At 39.0% G+C, this 18,822-nt stretch overlaps 1 protein-coding gene across 1 annotated transcript in view; it reads left to right on the plus strand.

Annotated features, from left to right (window-relative positions):
- Positions 1–18,674: 18,674 nt before the first annotated feature.
- Positions 18,675–18,822, plus strand: part of LOC145780175 (uncharacterized) — a 28,097-nt gene continuing 27,949 nt past the window's right edge. The window contains exon 1 of the mRNA XM_082591883.1: positions 18,675–18,722. The gene's annotated coding sequence lies outside the window, so the exon portion shown is untranslated. The remainder of the gene's footprint in view (positions 18,723–18,822) is intronic.

The raw sequence follows: 18,822 nt of genomic DNA on the forward strand, positions 1-18,822 counted from the left end.
AACGAATTTCTTTCTTCACTTAGAAAGACTGATACAAAGGGGTGCAACCTATTTTGTCCCATGAACACTTCGTCCCCCGATTTCACTACGCTGCTCTATTTTTTACCACAATTTCTTTAAGGGATAAAGGGGGACGAAGTGTTCAGGGTTACTGAAACAGTTTGCACCAGTTTTAGTGTATTATAAATATAACTAGAATCTGATCTGCACATTTCCTGATGCTTGGTATCAACTTGAAAACAACATTTTAGGCTACCGTACTGTACTTTTGATCGATAAATAGAGGTGACACTGCAGGACTAAGCTTCATATCGACGGTCGAAAACAAAAAAGTTGTAAGTGCATTTTTACACTTTGGAGTAAATGGCCAAAAAAACAATTTTGTTTCTTTTTTAAATTTCGTTAATGCTTTTACTTTTGAGCATTAATACCTGTAACGAAAGTGGTAAAATAGTAGTAGATACCGTAGCCCTAAGTGCATACGGTAGGTTTTGAAAATGCAAAAAAGGGAATTTCTCAAAATGTCACTTGCGACTTACTTGTTTTCGACCGTCAAGCGTCGATATACATATAAAAGTAACATTGCTTTATTACCGTAGCTTATAAGACTGGTACCGTATTGGGCTGCAGTTGTACCATTATGTTCTACACCACACCACAACTTTAAAAGCAGTAATAGACCATGTCTTATTGCTAATGTTGTCTACTATTGCCATGCTTACTACCATACCGTACTACTTGACAGATCTAAAAAGCATGCTGTAAAAGTGCCAATGTACCGTAATTTTCACTTTTAGATATGGTACCGTAGTTTTCAGTTTGCACATGGGCTAGATTCACATTGACACACATACAAACCAGCAACCATAAACAAACAGTTCAAAAATCTAATCCATAATTGGTATAAAATATCTTCCATTTATTGAGCTTTCTTTTTTGTTATGGTTAGGAAATTGACCAGAGTGTATTATTATGCTAGCCTATAGGCTACTGTACGGTACTGTAAGATAAAACATTTTCCTCTCTCTCTACTTACAATTTTTTGCAAGGCCTGTCAGAATTCCTGAAGTTTAACCTGATACTCCGAACTACTGTAGCTTACCCTTTACACAAGGGACAGGGAGGTTAGCCTAATTTTCTGATGTTCCTCTTTGTGAGTATTGATATTTTCTACATTTTTATCATAACTACAAGCTCTTTCCTTTATCATGAACATAAATTAGAAGAACAGAAGTAAAGACAATCGTTACAAGGAAAGGATCGGTCACCCTCACTAGGGGGAAAAAGCTAGTTTGGATGATAATGATGAAGAGTTTGAAGATCAGATTTTCTCAAAACAGACATTCTCATTTCTCAAACTCAAAGATCTGATCGAATTATCTAACCAGAGTTGCCAGAGCCAAATAAATTTTTTAGCCAAAAACACAAGACAAAAAATTTTGCATCTAGTGCAGAAGCAGAAAAGATTCAAAGCACATAAGTATTTTACATAGCCTACATCTAAAATCTTGGAAAACAGATTTCGTTCCAGTTTTAAGCAAAGTGTGATTTTTGAGTTTTTGACTCCACTCCAATCCGACTCTGAAAATTTTCATCATTTTAAACTCCAAATCTACAAATCTAAGGAAGTAGCACGTAAATATTTTAAATGACGTAGGCCTATTTATAAGCATTAATGCTAGGTCGAAAATCGTGGAGGAACTTTTCATTTTTATCGTCCATCAAACAGAACAGAAAATGCAAATCCAGTCCACTCCATACCTTTTATGAAAAATAAAAACCCCAAATTCACTCCTTTTTCTGAAAATCTGCCTCCACATGGACTACACTTCCAGCTGAACTCTGTTTCATTCATATTTGTGGGTTCATTTATCGTCTGCAGATCGGTTTCAGAGAACCAGTGATCAGTGAACTCACCGTGGTGTAAGAGATTGACAACTGATGCCTGACAACTTGATTAGCGTAGCCTATAGGCTGCACTGTATAAGCCCTAATCCTCAGCGCTCAATATTTCACTCAGGTTGGCCAGGTTTGGAAAAAAGTGAAAGCAATTAAAAGTAAACATACTTCTTTGCCTGCTCAAGTTGGTGACGTTATTGGACCTGACAAAATCGTAAACATGTAGAAAGATTATTATAAATCTTCACTTATATAAATCTTCAACGTAATTTGCCGATGCTTGACATTTGTCACATTAAGAACTGGGAAGCAGCTGACTCGATGACTGATATAGTCTTTCGCTGCTTCCTGTCTGTTGTGGTATTTAGATAGCTATGGTAATATTTTATTCGAATTGTGTAAGCTTATAATTGTACCGTACTATTGTCGCAACAAACAAAATAAAAGGTTTCTCTCTCTCTCTCTCTACTAAACCTTGAATGTGCTACGGCAGGCCCACTTCAAATAAAAAAGAATATGATACAGAAACTAACTTCTTTTCTGTAAATGAGTTTTCCTCATTTCATTGTGATGTTAGTGTAATAGGTAGGCTATAATGTTGAATAAATTGCCTTTAAATAGTGCCGCTGGTGCAGATGGAGTATGTGTTGAACATCTTCTGTATTGTGAATGGAGCATTAAAAATTATCTCAGTACCGGTATCTTATTTAAACCTGTGTCTTCTTCAGAACTATATTCCAAAAAACTGCCTCAAGACTGTGGTAAAAAACGCTAATGCCAATATTAGTGATGTAGGCAATTACAGACCTCTAGCTTTATCCACGACTATTTCCAAGCTTTTTGAACATGTGATTCTGCATTTTATTTCGCCTTTCCTTGTGACTAGTGACAACCAACGTGGTTTCAAGTCTAAGCATGGCACCGATATGGGCAGTTTTGGGCACCTTTCTCTTAAAACAAGTTATCTCTTCGTATGTAAATCACAACACTCCTGTTTTTGTTGCCTTCTTAGATGCATCGAAGGCCTTTGATAAAATTGACCAAGATAAGCTGTTTAATAAATTAAGTGATCAAAATGTGCCATCGTGTTTTAGCCTATTCGCTTACTTCGCTCTTGGTACGGTATTCAGACCAAACGATGCACGTAAAATGGAGAAGCTTATTATCTGAATCGTTTCATGTTTCAAATGGGGTGAGGTAAGGTGGTGTTCTCAGTCCACATCTGTTTTCAATATTATGTTAATGATTTATCAATTCGGTTGAATAAAGTCAATGCTGAATGCACAGTTGGTCATAAATTTTTAAAACACATTTTTTGCGGATGACCTGCGTTGTTTTTCCCCTAGCTTAGATGATCTGAAAGACCTTATAAATGTGTGTGAAAATTTTGCTGTCAAGCATAAAATGGTGTTTGATGCTATAGCAAAAACCAAACCAATAACAGTTGTCAATTTTAAAGGATACTGGGGTATAGACCTTTCCCGCAGCCGACCAATGAAGCGTGACGTTGAAAACAAACCACTTTAAGAACTGGAATCGCAGTAGTGAAGCACAGTTTTTGAACGTTTTGATCGAACAATGGCGCATTCTAGTCGTACGTTTTGTACTAAAAGTACTTTTTTGACTGATTATTATAATGATTAAGTATTATTTTTAGAAAAAATTTGAATTTACTACAGGGCCTTAGCCCACGAAACTGGGTAGGCTAAACAAACAAATACCGGTAATTGAAATCCTTCTGTGGTCGGAAAAAAAGATTAAAACGTAGCTTCGATTTCATATCTAAGGTAATCACCAAACTTCTGCGCAAATCCAGTTTTTATTGGATGAGTTTGGGAAAATGCGAAGTGTGTGCCCATACATCTTCATTAATAGGTTGACCCGTTGGGCAATTGAGCGAAAAGCGGCCAAAACAAGGTATAAGCTTATAGTAACAATAAATGTTTGTCAGCAGCAGCTGATTGTAGCAAGAATTGACAGCAATAGCGCCGGTGTTTCATGGTCTGTAGCTCCTGCAAGCTTTAGGCCTACATACCGTACCGGTAAGCCTATGTCATTTCTATGTTCTATAATAAGCACAGAAACAAATGGAGGCCTCATAATTGTATCGGATCCCCAACTGACGAGGTTAGGCTACGGCCCTGATTGAATGGCAGTCCAGCTTATTAGCCTACTTCAGTTGGTTCATATTCAGTGCAAGTAGGCCATAAGTGATAGGCTGCATTGCTTTCACAAGTAAAGAAGCAAAAAAAGGCTATAAACTGAAACCCACTTAGCCTACTTATTGTAGCAAATAAGACAGTAATTCTCACTTATTATTATAAGACTATAGTAGCTAAAGCAAAAAGAAATTTCAAGTCTATCAGAATTGCAGACCAACAGCGTTTTGCTTAAACATTAACACACTACCAGCAGTTCCTTCAAGCGCCATAGCTTATGCGCAGTTACTAGAGCCCATTAAATAAGTGGCTTATCATTGTATCACTTGGCTTGTTTTTCATATAAAAGTAACTTGCAGAAAATTTAACAGTCAGATCCTTGTTTTTTATCGTTGATTCCATGTTTTTAAGAAAATTCTTCTGGATTCTTCTAACTACTTAACAAGTTATCAAGTATTCACAAGCAATTTGGTGCTTGCCAATGGAGCAGCCAGCCTGATTGTTTTCAACGTCAAGCTTCATTGCACAGAGCCGCGGGAAAGGTCTATTGCTGTTACTTGATGAGAGGCATTAACACCTCGACCAGAAAACCGCAAGGTTATTCGGTGCTGCCAGTCATTTCTGCATGGATCCGACTTAGAGACAGTGGAATGCCAGAATGACTCACTGTACCGATTTTTCTTGCGATATGCGATATAGGCTATAGCCTATACAAATCACCTCATCCACTTGTTGACTTGGTTTGGTTTTGAATCTTTATCCTCGGACTGACAAAGCCTTGATAGGTTATTCCCGGTAGTTTCGCATACTTGTAGAGGCTCCTGACGCATGGACATGGCCGGTTACCGAGATCGACAGAGTGAAGTTTCCGATTGTTAAAGTGTTGTTGCGGGGGAATTATTCCATATATAAGGTGCCACTGAATGGAGAGCAGTTCTTAGAATGCATTGCTCAAGCGCACACTCAGAGAGTCGAACCAGCGCCGTTTGATCTTGAAGCATCTTCATTCCAGAAGTCACGCGCTAACCAACTGAGCTTTCGGGGCAGACTGTATTTACTGATTCACATTCCTACAATATGACAAAACTGTAGCTCTAGCCTTGTAGGCTACCTTTTTTCCCAATCAAGTTAAGCCAGTTGAATTAACCAATGTGCGAGGGCTAGGCTATTGTCTGTTTCTCCAAAAAAAAATATTTTTATTCAACACTGTTCCAGACAATTGTTTACCAAATCAAACGTCATATAAAACCGTTCAGGTCTACTGAATCTTAGCGTATTACGTAATGGAATATTTCTAAAAAATGAGCAGATTGCACCATCGTTTGCAAGACCTATAAAACATTGCAGCTGCAGCATAACATTACATCATCGTTAAATCTTGAATTACGAGATATGGTGCAAGCCAAATCTAACAGGTGCTGGAATAGCTTTTTAATGGTTATCATTATTACGTCACAGAAACTGCTTACGTGCGTTTGAGATATTGCAATCTATTCTCGTCATTCTTAAAATTGTTGCTTGAAAGTTGGTTGCATATTTAACTGTTTTGCTTAGTCCTTGCCAGCTGGACGAAATTTCCGTCTTTATCTCAGTAATTTGCATTGTAGTGACAAGTTTAGTGGTGTATCGCGTTGCACCCAATTTCGACAGCCAGTGGACTATTTTTTACAGAAATAAAATTCTCGAATAGACGTTTTCAGCAGAGTGTATCTTTTCGGGCATTACATACAGACGAACGGATCCGGGAACTTTATGTTACAATTTTCCCATGAAGAGATTATGGTTTAGGCTACCGCTGTGACCATAAATAATAAAGACGTTTTTGTTGGTTGGTAGGCTACAGAAGCACATAAATAATAAAGACGTGGATTGTTAGTTGGTAGGCCAAGAAGAACTTAAAGCACATAAATAATAAGACGTGGATTGTTAGTTGGTAGGCCAAGAAGAACTTAAAGCACAAGAAATAATAAAGACGGTTTGTTGCTGTTTGGTAGTCTGCAAAAGCTCAATAATAAAGACGTGTTATTGCTGTCAGTTCCAGAAGCACAAAAGAAAATTAAAGACGTTTCTTCTCAGTTGGTACTGAAGAACTTTATGCTAAAATTTAAAGATGTTTCTTTGTTGGTCCTGAAGAAAAACAACATTGACATTCATTGGCAAGAAAAAAGATTAAAGACAATCAATCTGTCCTTGAAGATTCAAGTGGACGAATCCAAGCAAGTTTTGTGGAACTTTAGGACTTCATATATATACCCCTACAACTACGGTATTGTGCATTTAAATTCTTTTGTATTTTTACGGTCTTTGCAGTTAAGTTTTTTATAACTTTTATTTTGTGTGTTTGTGTAACTTAATTTTTTAATTGTTAAATTTAGCCCCAACTTTTAATATGTCTACACTCGATGGCGACAGGGACTCGACCGCCGTCGACTCGACTGAGTTTAAGCATGATGATGTTTTTTGCGGTCGGGCAGGCCATTCTGGGGAGGGACCCAGTAACGATGAGGCTAAATCAGTTCGAGAGGCCCGGCATCTTAGAAGAGATATTTTGACTCCAATTGGGAAACTTTCTGTAGCCCTAGGTTCTTTGAGTGATAAGCAGGAACTGTTGATTTTTCGATCTAACTTATCTACTTTAGAAGAAGAATTACGGCATTTCCATGCTGTTTTGAGTAAAATTTTTAACTCTGCAATTTTGACAGAACTTCGTGATAGGGTAGATCCCGAATTTAACTCGTTAAAAAATAACTTCGAACAAAAAGAAAGTGAGTTCTCAGATATGTTGGATGCTGACATACATCCTGAGGATAGCGTCTCAAATGTAAGCACTAGGATGTCTAGGAGTTCGTCTCGGATAGTTGCACAAATTAACCTACAGCTAAGACGAGAGGAGCTCCAGATCCAAGCTGAGGCCGAAGCAAGAGCTGCTGAGGCCATCGCGAGAGCTGAGGCCATACGAGCTGAGGCTGCCGCGAGAGCTGAGGCCGACGCGAGAGCTGCTGAGGCCGCCGCGAGAGCTGCTGAGGCCGTACGAGCAGAGGCTGCCGCGAGAGCTGAGGCCGTAGCGAGAGCTGCTGAGGCCGCCGCGAAAGCCGAAGCGAGAGCTGCTGCTGAGTTCGCACTCAAAGACGCTCAGTTGAGGGCTGAACAACGTAAAGAGGTAGTTTTAGCTGAATATCGATCAGAGTTGGGCTCCCGGCGTAGTTCTAAGAAGGGCTCTTCTTGCAATTCCAGAAGTGAACATCAATCGCAGTTTAATTTACATAACCCTTTCAAGACGCTGTTCAACCCGTAAGTGGACCAGTGCAATCCACACGTTTTCAAGCTGTTTCAGGAGGTCTCGGGACCGCGGCTAAGGGTCTTCCAAAGGCTCTAAAGCCAAGGCCTGCGAATTATAACCGAACTCCTCCCCCAGAGCGTACAGGTTACGGGGCCGCTATTAGAAGTAATGTTTTGCCCCCTTTACAGTTTTCTGCGCCGCCAGTTTTTGATCGACCAGCTACACGTGACCAGGGTGGTTGTGAGAGGCGTATCGCGTCTCCTGAATTTAACGTGTCTGTGGATCGTGATCGGGCTGTGCATGTGACTGAGCCCCCTCAGCCCCTTAAGGGATATAGCTTGTCTTCTCCCGCTAAATCGAGTTCTCAACAACAGGATTGCTTTTTTGAATACCAAAATAGTAGGACGTTTTTGGATAAGGCGGCCTTGATTGGTTACGATGGTAATAATATGCCTTTTGTCTTTTTTAAAAGTCGTGTTACGGCCTTAATGGCAGCTTCGCCTTTTAAAGGGACTTGTTTGACTTTGTTACAAGCAGCTTGTGTTAGAACAGCTGCGCAAACGATTATTAATTTGGTTTCTGACACTCCTGGCTTGTCAGAGGAAGACAGGATAGTAATGTCGTTAGCTCGCTTGTCCCAACGTTTTCGAGTTCGTGGAGGTCTTTTCGCCGAACCAGAAATTAGAAAGTATCGGTATGGTAGCAAATTAACTTCGATTTCTTCCAGTGATTTGAAAGAGTTTAAAGATGAATTGTCGCAGTGTCTGCTTTACGCGCAAGCTTATGGTCAGCGCGATAAATTGAAAGGACGTTTTGTTTTGGATTTGGCTAGGGATGGTAGAAGTAGGGAATTGCTCACTCAAAAGTAAGGTGGACAACTGGAGGGTCATAATGTTATGACAAAATTTGATGCAACTACAACTGGAGGTCTACTGCCGTAAGTCGCATACCCAGGTGCAGTTTATATGACCTGTCCATGTTTGTACAAAGTGTGTATCGCCAAAATAAATGTTGGAAATATGGGATATCATTTTTATTAATAGTATTCAAGTCGTGATAATGCATGGGTAGATTTCACTCAACAGCGGTAACGGTAGTTAGCCTCAGACTGCTGCATTAACATTTTACAGATTTTCTAGCACCTAAAATTTTAACCAAACATAGCAATTCATTTGATGAGAATAAATTTACCTAAAAGCAAAGGAAACGTTGTGCAGTTCTGCTAATTTTTGAACTTCTTAGTGACCCTCCAGCTGTCCATTTCGCAAGAAAAATCAGTAAAGTGAGTCGTCCCGGTATTCTACTGTCCCTAGATTTGGCTAAGCGACTCCCGTTTGACGCTAAGCAGCGTTATCTTGATTTTTTAGGTGATCAGTATGGTAGCACTAATGAGCCTACTTTTCAGAGTTTGTTCGATTTTGTAGTACGGGAGGAAACGCGCAAGTCGACTGATTTTAGCATTATGCTAATGGGCGATTCTGGTGAGTCGCAGCATTTAAAAAAGTTTGGCAAAGGAAAATTGCCTTCATGTCCGGTTAGGCAGACGTTGGTAAAGCCCCATGATAATGTGATGTCAGAGAGTTCGCAGTACTCGACTGTTGTTGGCGCACCGCGCGGTGGTGAGGCCAGACGAAGAGACCTACCGGCATGTATTTATTGTTCGTCACGTGGTCAAGTTGAATATCATTTTTTGTCTAATTGTAAAGATTTTCTGCGCTTGACACCTAAAGATCGGAGAGATGTTATTATGAAAGCTGGAAAATGTTTGAATTGTTTGCGCCAGCATATGGTTAGGGTCTGTAATCATGCAAACAACTGTCGTCAATGTGGACCTAACAACGATAGGAAACACTATTTTCTTCTGCATGATTTTCATGTGACGTCACGTGATTCTCTGGATTCGGTAGGTAAAGATAATGCTGGTGCCAGAGTTCCTGTGCGTAATGTTAAGATTGGAAATGTTAAAGCAGCCTTTAACCGCGTTACTGCTGCTCGTGTTTTGAATCCAATAACTGGTAAATCGAAGTTGGTCTACTGTCAGCATGATCCTGGTTCGCAGTTGACGTTTGTTTCGACTGATTTTGTGTGCAAACTTGGCCTTAAACCGTATGATGAAGCGTCGTTTAAAATGGATACTCTGGCTGGTCAGAAACCTACTTGTGCTGACCTTGTTAAACTCAACATCCAGTCGTTAGAGACGGATGAACTGTTTTATGATATAACTTCGGTGGTTAACCCAGCTTGGGCTGACGATGTTAAAACTTTACCGCATAAGCAGGATTTAAGTGGTTTCCGTCATTTTCATGACGTGAATATGTTTCATTTGAATGATTGTAGTACTGTAGATGTACTGATTGGCAACGACAACGCTTATTTGATGTGGGCTAAAGAAGAGCGTGTTGGTGAGAATCGTAGTAAACCACATGCTTTACACGCTTCACATTGCTTCACATGCTTCACATGCTTCACTCACTCTGCTCGGTTGGTTGGCTTATGGTGGTAAGTCACCCTTAGATGAAAGCGTTGCTAATGTGTGCAGAGTGCAGACGTCTTCAGAGTCGGATGTCATCTCTGGCTTTCAGCGTAAAATTGAGTCTCGTGATATGGAAATAGCAGACCTGAACAAAGTCATTCAGGATTTGACGTTGCAAAATGAAACCTGTGAATTGTCTCGCAATGACATTTTGGCTAGAGAACTTGTTGAACCGAATATTGAGTTGAAAGATAGTCGATTTGAGATACCTGTACCGTTGAAGGAAGATATTGATCTACCTAACAATTTTGTGTTGGCGTCAGATAGAGCTGCTGCTTTAAGAAAGAAGGCTTTAAAACAACCTGAACTTTGTGATTTCCTTACTGACACCATGAAGGATCTTAAATCTAATGACTATATTGAGCGTGCTAGTGAAGAAGGAAATGTAAACGGATTTGAGTGGTATTTACCATACTTTGTGACGCCACAATTAAAAAAGCGCATTATTTACGATGGCAAGTCTGAATTTCGAGGAACTTGTGTTAATGATGTAATGTTTTCGGGTCCTGATTTGTTAAACCCTCTGGCAGATGTCTTGGCTAGATTTCGGCTTGGTTGATTTGGTTTCGTGGCCGATATGACTAAGTACTTTTTTCACATTTTGGACGCTGCAATACGTAAGCCCAATGTTATTGAACTGCTTACGTACACGAGCAGTGCTGTTCGGATCGTGAACGAACGCCCTTTGGTACCTTTTGAGTGACGACCCTAGGGATTTTACTGTCATCACCCCTGCCTCACTTTTGACCCCATACTTAGACCCATACTGAGTGTGCTGTTGGGCAATCACATGATCGTGACCAATTAAGAAGGGATTATCAGTTCAATTTGTCACTTTCTCAGCAGTTTTGGAGTAAATTGATCAATTTTTACTTGCCAGGGCTTCAGGGCCGGAAAAAATGGTTAAAAATGGCCGAGAATTTGGAGTCTGGTTAACTTGTAGTGGTGGGTTCTCTCCAAGACATTGGTAAACGTGGGAAGTATCAACTTGGGAGGGTGCATGAGGTAGTTCCACAAATTAGGAAAGGGAAGCCTGTTGTTCGGAGAGCTAAAGTTGCCGTTTGCAACTATGATGAGAGTACGGGGAAAGTGAAAGTAGACTACGTATTGAGGGATATTTCGTGCCTCGCCCCCGTAAAGAACACCTAAGTGTTAGGGTTTGAGCCTGGTTCTGTCTGCGGTGGTCGACACTTGTCTGAGCCCAGAACAGTCGGTTATTATTGCAACCATTGTATATAGCATCATTTTAACGTGTACCTACGGTACCAATTTCATGTAGCCTCTCGTCGCGTATTATTTTTATTGTTGTTCATTCTTTGCATGCCCATGGCCACCTGAAGATGCGGCCTGATTTGTCACATTTTGCTGATTTTGATTACAGCTACTGCTAGTGCTTGACTGACATTTTTTGAGATGTTTTTACTTTTTGCGGTTTCCTAATGACATAAAACTTTTTTGTTGCCTTGGGAAAGCAGTAGCAAATGAGAAAAAGTAAGTTGAAAAACGCAAAATTAGACTGTTATTGAAAATTAACAGTCTGACTAAAATCTTCGAAATCGAATTTTCTTTGTTTTTTAACATGTGAGAATGTTAAAACCTATTGTGTCATCTGGGGAAAAGAATAAAGAAAGCGTAAAAATCTAATTTTTAGAAAAATTTATTTAAACGTTCGCCCAAAGTTAGAAAAACCTGGAAATTTCTGCAAAATGTGACAAATCAGGCCGTATCTTTAGGTGGCCATGGCATGCCCTTTGTATTTGCGTATTAACTTAAACGTGAGTGATTCAAACAATTTGTGTATCGTGTGTTTTTATTCATTGGCTCACAATTGTACTTAAATTCTTTTTTAGTTATGCCATGTTAGACTGTCATAACTAGGGGTCGCTATGTTCCAGGCAATTGTTCACCAAATCAAACGTCATATAAAACCGTTCAGGTCTACTGAATCTTAGCGTATTACGTAATGGAATATTTCTAAAAAATGAGCAGATTGCACCATCGTTTGCAAGACCTATAAAACATTGCAGCTGCAGCATAACATTACATCATCGTTAAATCTTGAATTACGAGATATGGTGTAAGCCAAATCTAACAGGTGCTGGAATAGCTTTATAATGGTTATCATTATTACGTCACAGAAACTGCTTACGTGCGTTTGAAATATTGCAATCTATTCTCGTCATTCTTAAAATTGTTGCTTGAAAGTTGGTCGCATATTTAACTGTTTTGCTTAGTGCTTGCCAGCTGGACGAAATTTCCGTCTTTATCTCAGTAATTTGCATTGTAGTGACAAGTTTAGTGGTGTATCGCGTTGCACCCAATTTTGACAGCCAGTGGGCTATTTTTTACAGAAATACAATTCTCGAATAGACGTTTTCAGAAGAGTGTTTCTTTTCGGTCATTACATACAGACGAACGGATCCGGGAACTTTATGTTACAATTTTCCCATGAAGAGATTATGGTTTACCGCTGTGACCAAACACTAAACTTCACATCCGTTCCACTCCGGTTTTCGGACGAAAATTCAGGTTCTGTTCCGGCTCCGGTTGAAAATAGCCGGAATTCGGCTCCGGTTACTCCGGGAATTCGGTTCCTGCTCATCTCTGGACTGTGGTAGGCACTTTAGCGTGTTTTTCTGTGTCAAAGCAGTAACGCAATCATGCGTGACATATGACATCACGGTCATGTGACTCAGCACGTGATATTCTGAGCATTCTTCTCGAAAGAATTGGCAAAGTAAATTAAGTGAATGTATCACCAGAGTTGCCAATTTGGCTTTTTTGAAGCCAGATTTTAAGAATCTGGCTGTTTTTTAACTCCCTTGGATTTTTTTCATCTTTTATCGATTTTTGTCAAATTAATAAACAGCCAACATAATTTTGGCTTTTTTGGCTTAATTTTATCTTTCCCGATTTTTTTTTAGAAAAAAAATCAATCTGGGTCAATCGGAGCAGTAATTTCTCCCTTATATTTGGTTGTAGTGTCCGACCGAATGTCGTTTTGAAGTTGAAACTAGAAAATTTTCTAGTTGCTTGTCTTTTCATTAACTATGTTTCTGCGTTGTCGCTGAAGTCAAAGTTTGATAGGACATTATTTGGTTGTGCACTTTTTATATGTGTATGTTTAATGAATACTAATTGGCTTTTTCTTGGCCTTTTCAGCTTTTTTCTGCTGGCTTTTTTTGTGACTGCACGCCAGACCAGACTGCACGCCATGGTGCAGTCTGGCTTTTTTTGGTGAAGACAGGTTGGCAACCCTGTGTATCACCACCGACAGCCGGTAGCCACTTAAACAAGTCGAAATTCTGCCACTGCGAATGACTACAATGCAACCGCCAACCAATAAGAACATGTTATAAGAGGCTACCGTCCAATTGTGACCCTTCTAGCACTCAGCCAGAGAGTCAATGCTTGTTTTGAACTTTATTTGGTAATTACAGAAGAAAAAGAGCAATAGCAGTGGTGGGAATCGAACCCGCGTCAATGAAATGACTACTTTCTAGCCCTAACTCTAACCCCTAAGCCAACCAGCTGACAAAAAATCCATCACTTAATTTGCTTTCTATCATCTTCTTTTCGCCATTATTACGTCACTTAAACCGTAGCTTATGATTGGTTGTCGGTTTCATTCTAGTCAAGTTTAGTGGCAGAATTTCGACTTGTTGAAGTGGCTACCCCTACAGCCTGGCCAACAGGTTGGGGAAAGGAAATAGTCATTTCAATGGTGTGGGTTCGATTCTCACCCCTTGCCATTATTCTTTTTTTTTTCTGTTACTGAACTGCGTGCAGGAAGGATCTTAATGACTGCAATCAGTTGAGTTCATAAAGGAAATTATCCCACCTTTCTTAACCTTAATCGTTAAAACAAAATAAATTGACTTGACTTGACCTAATCACAATCTGGAGCTAAAAAGTCACGTGATTCTGTGATGTCACATAAATCACACATGATTGCTTTAGCACAGAAGAATTCGTTAAAGGTTAAAGTGAGTACCCTTGGCCTGGACGCGAAATTTTTTTTCCCACGAGATTTTTGTCTCATTGATTCTAGTCTAGGGTTGCCATACCGTCCGGAAAATTCCGGACATGTCCGGAATTTAGGGTTAAATTTTGTGTCCGGGAGGAATTTAAAAAAATGCTCAAATGTCCGGAATTTTATGATGGGCGTTTTGGGGGAATTACAATTGCGGGAATAATCCTGTAAATTAGGGGTGTCCTAGAAAAATCGCTCAGCCAGCTCATTTTACTGCATCTGCAATCGTACTGTGCACACTGCCAATCCAGAACATTGTTATTTCGTACCGTGTGCATTTTTTTAACTACAAGGTTGTACGGAATTATGATGTAACAGAGCGTTTTCCTTATCAATGATGTTTACCACTTAGAAGTCAGTGTTACCATTTTAGTCTTTTTAAAACCAAATCTGTTTTTTGCAGCCGTTTGGTTTATTTTTTTCGCTTTGGTTTATTATTTTTTTTAATTTTTTTTTATTTTTTGGTTTATAATTTGTTTTTTTTTAACATACTTTACGTCAGGTATTCGGTTCGTTGCAGTGATTATTTCACTCGAACAAATTTTTTAGTCTATTTCTGCTATAGTTATTCAATATTTTGACTGGAGGAAAGGTGAATTGCAATCAAAATTGATTGAGTTTACAAACAAGGCAAACGAGACTGCCGACACAATAGCCACTTATGTAAAAGACACCTTAGAAAAAAAGATGCTTTTGAAAAAATGTGTGGCATTTACAGGAGACAACTGCAATACTATGTTTGTAGGACTTAGGCGTAATGAGCAAGGAAACAATGTGTTTGCAAAGTTGAAGAAAATGTTAAACCCCTCATTGATTGGGGTTGGCTGTTCAGCACACGTTTTGAACAATTGTATCCATCATGGGGCTGAAAGAATAAACATCGATATTGAAAATAATATCAATAAGATATATCAATATTTTTCTATTTACACAAATTAGAACTCAACAACTGAAAGAATACTGTAAATTTGTAAATTGTGAATACAAGAGACTTCTCTCTCATAGCAAGACTCGCTGGCTCTCCTTGTTTCCTGGAATTTCAAGATTGTTAGAAATGTTTTCACCCCTGAAGTCCTACTTTTTGTCACAAAAACATCCACCAATAGTTATTAAACGGTTCTTTGATAATGAAATGAGCGAGTTATACCTTTGGCATATGCACTCACTAATGTCCGTGTTTCATGGACGTATTCAAGTAGTTGAGAGAGAAAACAATTCCGTTGCAGAAGTGCTAGAAAATTTGGAGCTGGTTCATAAGGTGCTTGTGGAAGGAAGAATGAAAACTTTATGTCCTTGAAAGTTAAAAGGCTTTTAGTTGAAAAAAGAGAAGAGGGATATGAAGATGAATCACAAGATGAATGTAACAATTTTCTTTCCGAAGTTGCAAACCTCTATGAGAGATGCTTGGAGTACCTGTGCAAATGGATGAAACCAATGAAAGTGTTTGCTTGTTTCAAATAGATGACCTTAAACGAGATACCAAGTTGGAAGGATGTAGAGCCTTGCCTGGAATATCTCATTGGTAATGGGGTTGATGTGGACGATGCAAGTGCTTTGACCAAATCTGTAACTTGAAGCAGTTTGTGGAAAGTTACCTACAGGACGAAGAATTTATTAAATTGCTAACGCATAAGAAATGGTGCAAATATTTCGATCAGTCTACGAACATCACATGCCACTCAGAAATTACATATATTGATTTCCATTAAGGATATGCTAGGGGATCTCCTGACTAAGAAGCAGCGGGCCAGCGATTCTCCATCAAGTATCAATTAATCATTCTTTATTACAAAATACAGTAGCCTACATGGAAAATCAGCAGAGCCCTATTGGCATATGCATTTCGCTCTAACTTTAGAGCATCTTTAGTGCCTAAAACGCAAACATAAGAAAGCAAAACCTAAAAACTGTCACTAAATAAATAAATAAATGAATCTGCAGTAGCCTAAGATACTGACCAAGACTAACTGCCAAAACTAACTGGTAGAATACTGCGTAAATATTAACTGGCTGCGTAAAATATTTCACTCTGAAAATTTAAGGATTGTTCAGTTTTTCTTTGCTTTTACATCCCACAATGCCAATGTAGAGAGACTCCTTTCACTGATGCAAAGTCAGTGGACTAAAGAAAGAAACAAGTTGAGCGTTGCGACTATGAAAGGCATATTGACTCTTCAATATAATTTCAAAGATATGTGCTGTAGTGAATTTTTCTCATTTTTGAAATCACGCAAGGCCCTATTGAAGAGAATTAGATCTTCAGAAAAATATGCATGGTCAAAAGAGTTAATTTGTAGTGACTTGACTTACAAGCGTGTCTTTAATTTGTTTTAAGCATGTAATTGCTGTTCTTCCTTTTTCGGCACAACCTAATTCTCATTATTATTTTTCACTCTGAAGTTGAGATTTTTTTCAGTGACGGTCCGTAGCTATATTTAGAGAGTGCTTACCCTGCCTGGTGTGAGATTCTGCTCGTGACAGAAGACAATACTTTTCATTTCGGTAGCTGGCGCTTTAGCATGTGTATCGTACAACGTTTGCAGCTTTAGCATTTCGGTAGCGCATATATATGGTCTCATGTAAATAGTCATGCGCTGTCCGGAATTTTGCTTTTTCAAATATGGTAACCCTATTCTAGTCACTCTAAAAGTAAGATTTTCCGAAAGTGTTTTGAGAGATTGGTTGATTCAGATTGCGAAATAACTATTTGCCAATGAAATTGTGCAATGATAATAAAATATAAGCTTTCCCTAACCCTACTTTTTTGAAAAGCTCTTGTGCACCGCAAAAGTTAATTTAAAGAAAAAAAAAGTTTGACTACGACGGGCGTCGAACCCCCGTTCTCCCGATCAGTAGGCAGAGGATGAAACCACTGAACCAACCGTGCCAACGAGAAAATGTTGCATTCACACGGTTTTAATACAAACTTTTACCAAAATATGTAAATGAGACAGAAATCTGGTGGGAAAAAAATTTTCGCGGCCTGGACAGTGTTATGCAAAAGTGTTGCCAGATTCAGGCAAAAAGCTGTTTTTAATCAAAAAACTCAAAAATTAGCCAATTATTTCTAGTCAAGCCTTGACTAAAATTTCAACTGTAAAAATTATTTCAATTTCTAAAGTGATCTCCTGTCAATTTATTAATCAAGTATAAACCAGGATATTTAAAATCAAGAAAGCCATTTGTACGCGCTGCACAAGACCTTCTGACAGCCTCTGGTGGAAGCCCTAGCAAACAGTGGTGCCACGCGGCGTGGAGTGAACAATGGTCAAGCAGCACATCTCCACTTCGCCAAGTATTCAGATCCCCGCCCGAGAACCAGCTGGGCCATGGCCTCTCTAGACTTGCCTCATCAAGGCGTAACCGTTTGCTCACTGGTGTTGGACGCCATGGTGCAGACATGCTGCGCTGGGGCTTGGCAGAGAGTGGTGCTTGTGAGTGTGGTGAAATGCAGACGGCGGCCCACATTATCAAGGATTGCCGGTTATACAGCCTCATGGTATGGAAGACCTAGTTTCTATAGATGACGACACCAAGCAGTGGCTAACCAACGGATGCCCTGACATATAGCGACAACACGAGAGAAGAAGCCAGGATATGAAAAAATGACTAAAAATCAGAGCATTGGTGTTGATAAATTTAAACCAATTATCTCCATTGAAATAACAACTCAAAAATAAATTGCAAATGTATTAAATATTACTCTGATTACTTGAATCATCCAGTAAAGATATCTTTAGCTATGCTGATGAATGATGATGTTGTACAACAGTAGCTTATTTGATAACTTTGTACGCTAATTTTTCAGGATATACCGTAGCCTGTTTTGAACATCTTAAAATTTTCAACACTAGTTTACTGCAATAATGAGATGATAAATTAAAGTTCAATTTTTAAATGTTATGTTTGAAAGTTTTGGAATTGATGTAACAAACAAGCATTAATTACTTTTGAGCAAATCAAGAATAGCATTTATGCTGACTCAAAAAACTGGCAACACTATTATTTCACGCCCTCTACTTTGAGAAGTAGTTTCGCATCCCGTAGGCCTACTTCTAGAAATCCCTGAGTTGAGCCTATAGCACAATTTCAGGACTAAAGAAACTTTCATTACAAATAAATGGATAGTACGCAAACGTATAAAATGCTCAATTGGTTGAGCTTACAAAGTCGTGACAACAGAGCAGTTTCACAAAAACAGTACGGTAGCTATCTAGCCCAAGATAGATTCGGAGATCACAATCTTTCATCTAAGATTATAAGGCATCTATGTCGTTACGATAAGCCTTATTGAATTTAGCTTAAAAAGTGCGAAAGTAAAGGCGAATTGAGCAAATATGAATAGTGCAATACGTTTCCCAAAACTCGTGTAGGCCTACTGTATGCATTACGGTTTGCTGCAGCATTTAACGCTATCGGAACTGTAACATGTGGGATTATTGTGACTTATTTTTTATAACTTAAGAAAAATATTGGACATTTAAGAGAATGGCATCGAAATTAGTAGTTTGCTAGTTTAAGAATCAAGTTTTGCAGTTCAGTCCAATGTTGAAGTAAAAGAGGCCAAACTCGTTTGTTTTTTCGCTAAGTGGCACCAGTGCGTCAACCCTAAGTTTTCGCGTTGGGTTATTTGTTCATGACGCAAAGGTCGAGATTTATTTTTTCTCGTTTACCAGTTCGATTGTAGCGTAGGGTTGTGGTGCGGCACGCGTCAGTGTCACAAAAGTTGCAAACGAAGTTCGCTGCTGATCAACAAAATGACAAGAACAAAGCAAACGAAACCGAGGCACATTGTCGAAGATGGGGAAAAAAGTGAAGGTATTGATATGTGCCCAATATTGTGCTAAATATTATCTTAATTTGCGCTCTAAAATATTCGCCAAACCTTTACATTGCTTGGTTTAAAAAAAAAGAAATT

This window comes from Aplidium turbinatum, chromosome 11 (assembly GCF_918807975.1).
Source record: "Aplidium turbinatum chromosome 11, kaAplTurb1.1, whole genome shotgun sequence".
In the NCBI taxonomy this organism is placed as follows: domain Eukaryota; kingdom Metazoa; phylum Chordata; class Ascidiacea; order Aplousobranchia; family Polyclinidae; genus Aplidium; species Aplidium turbinatum.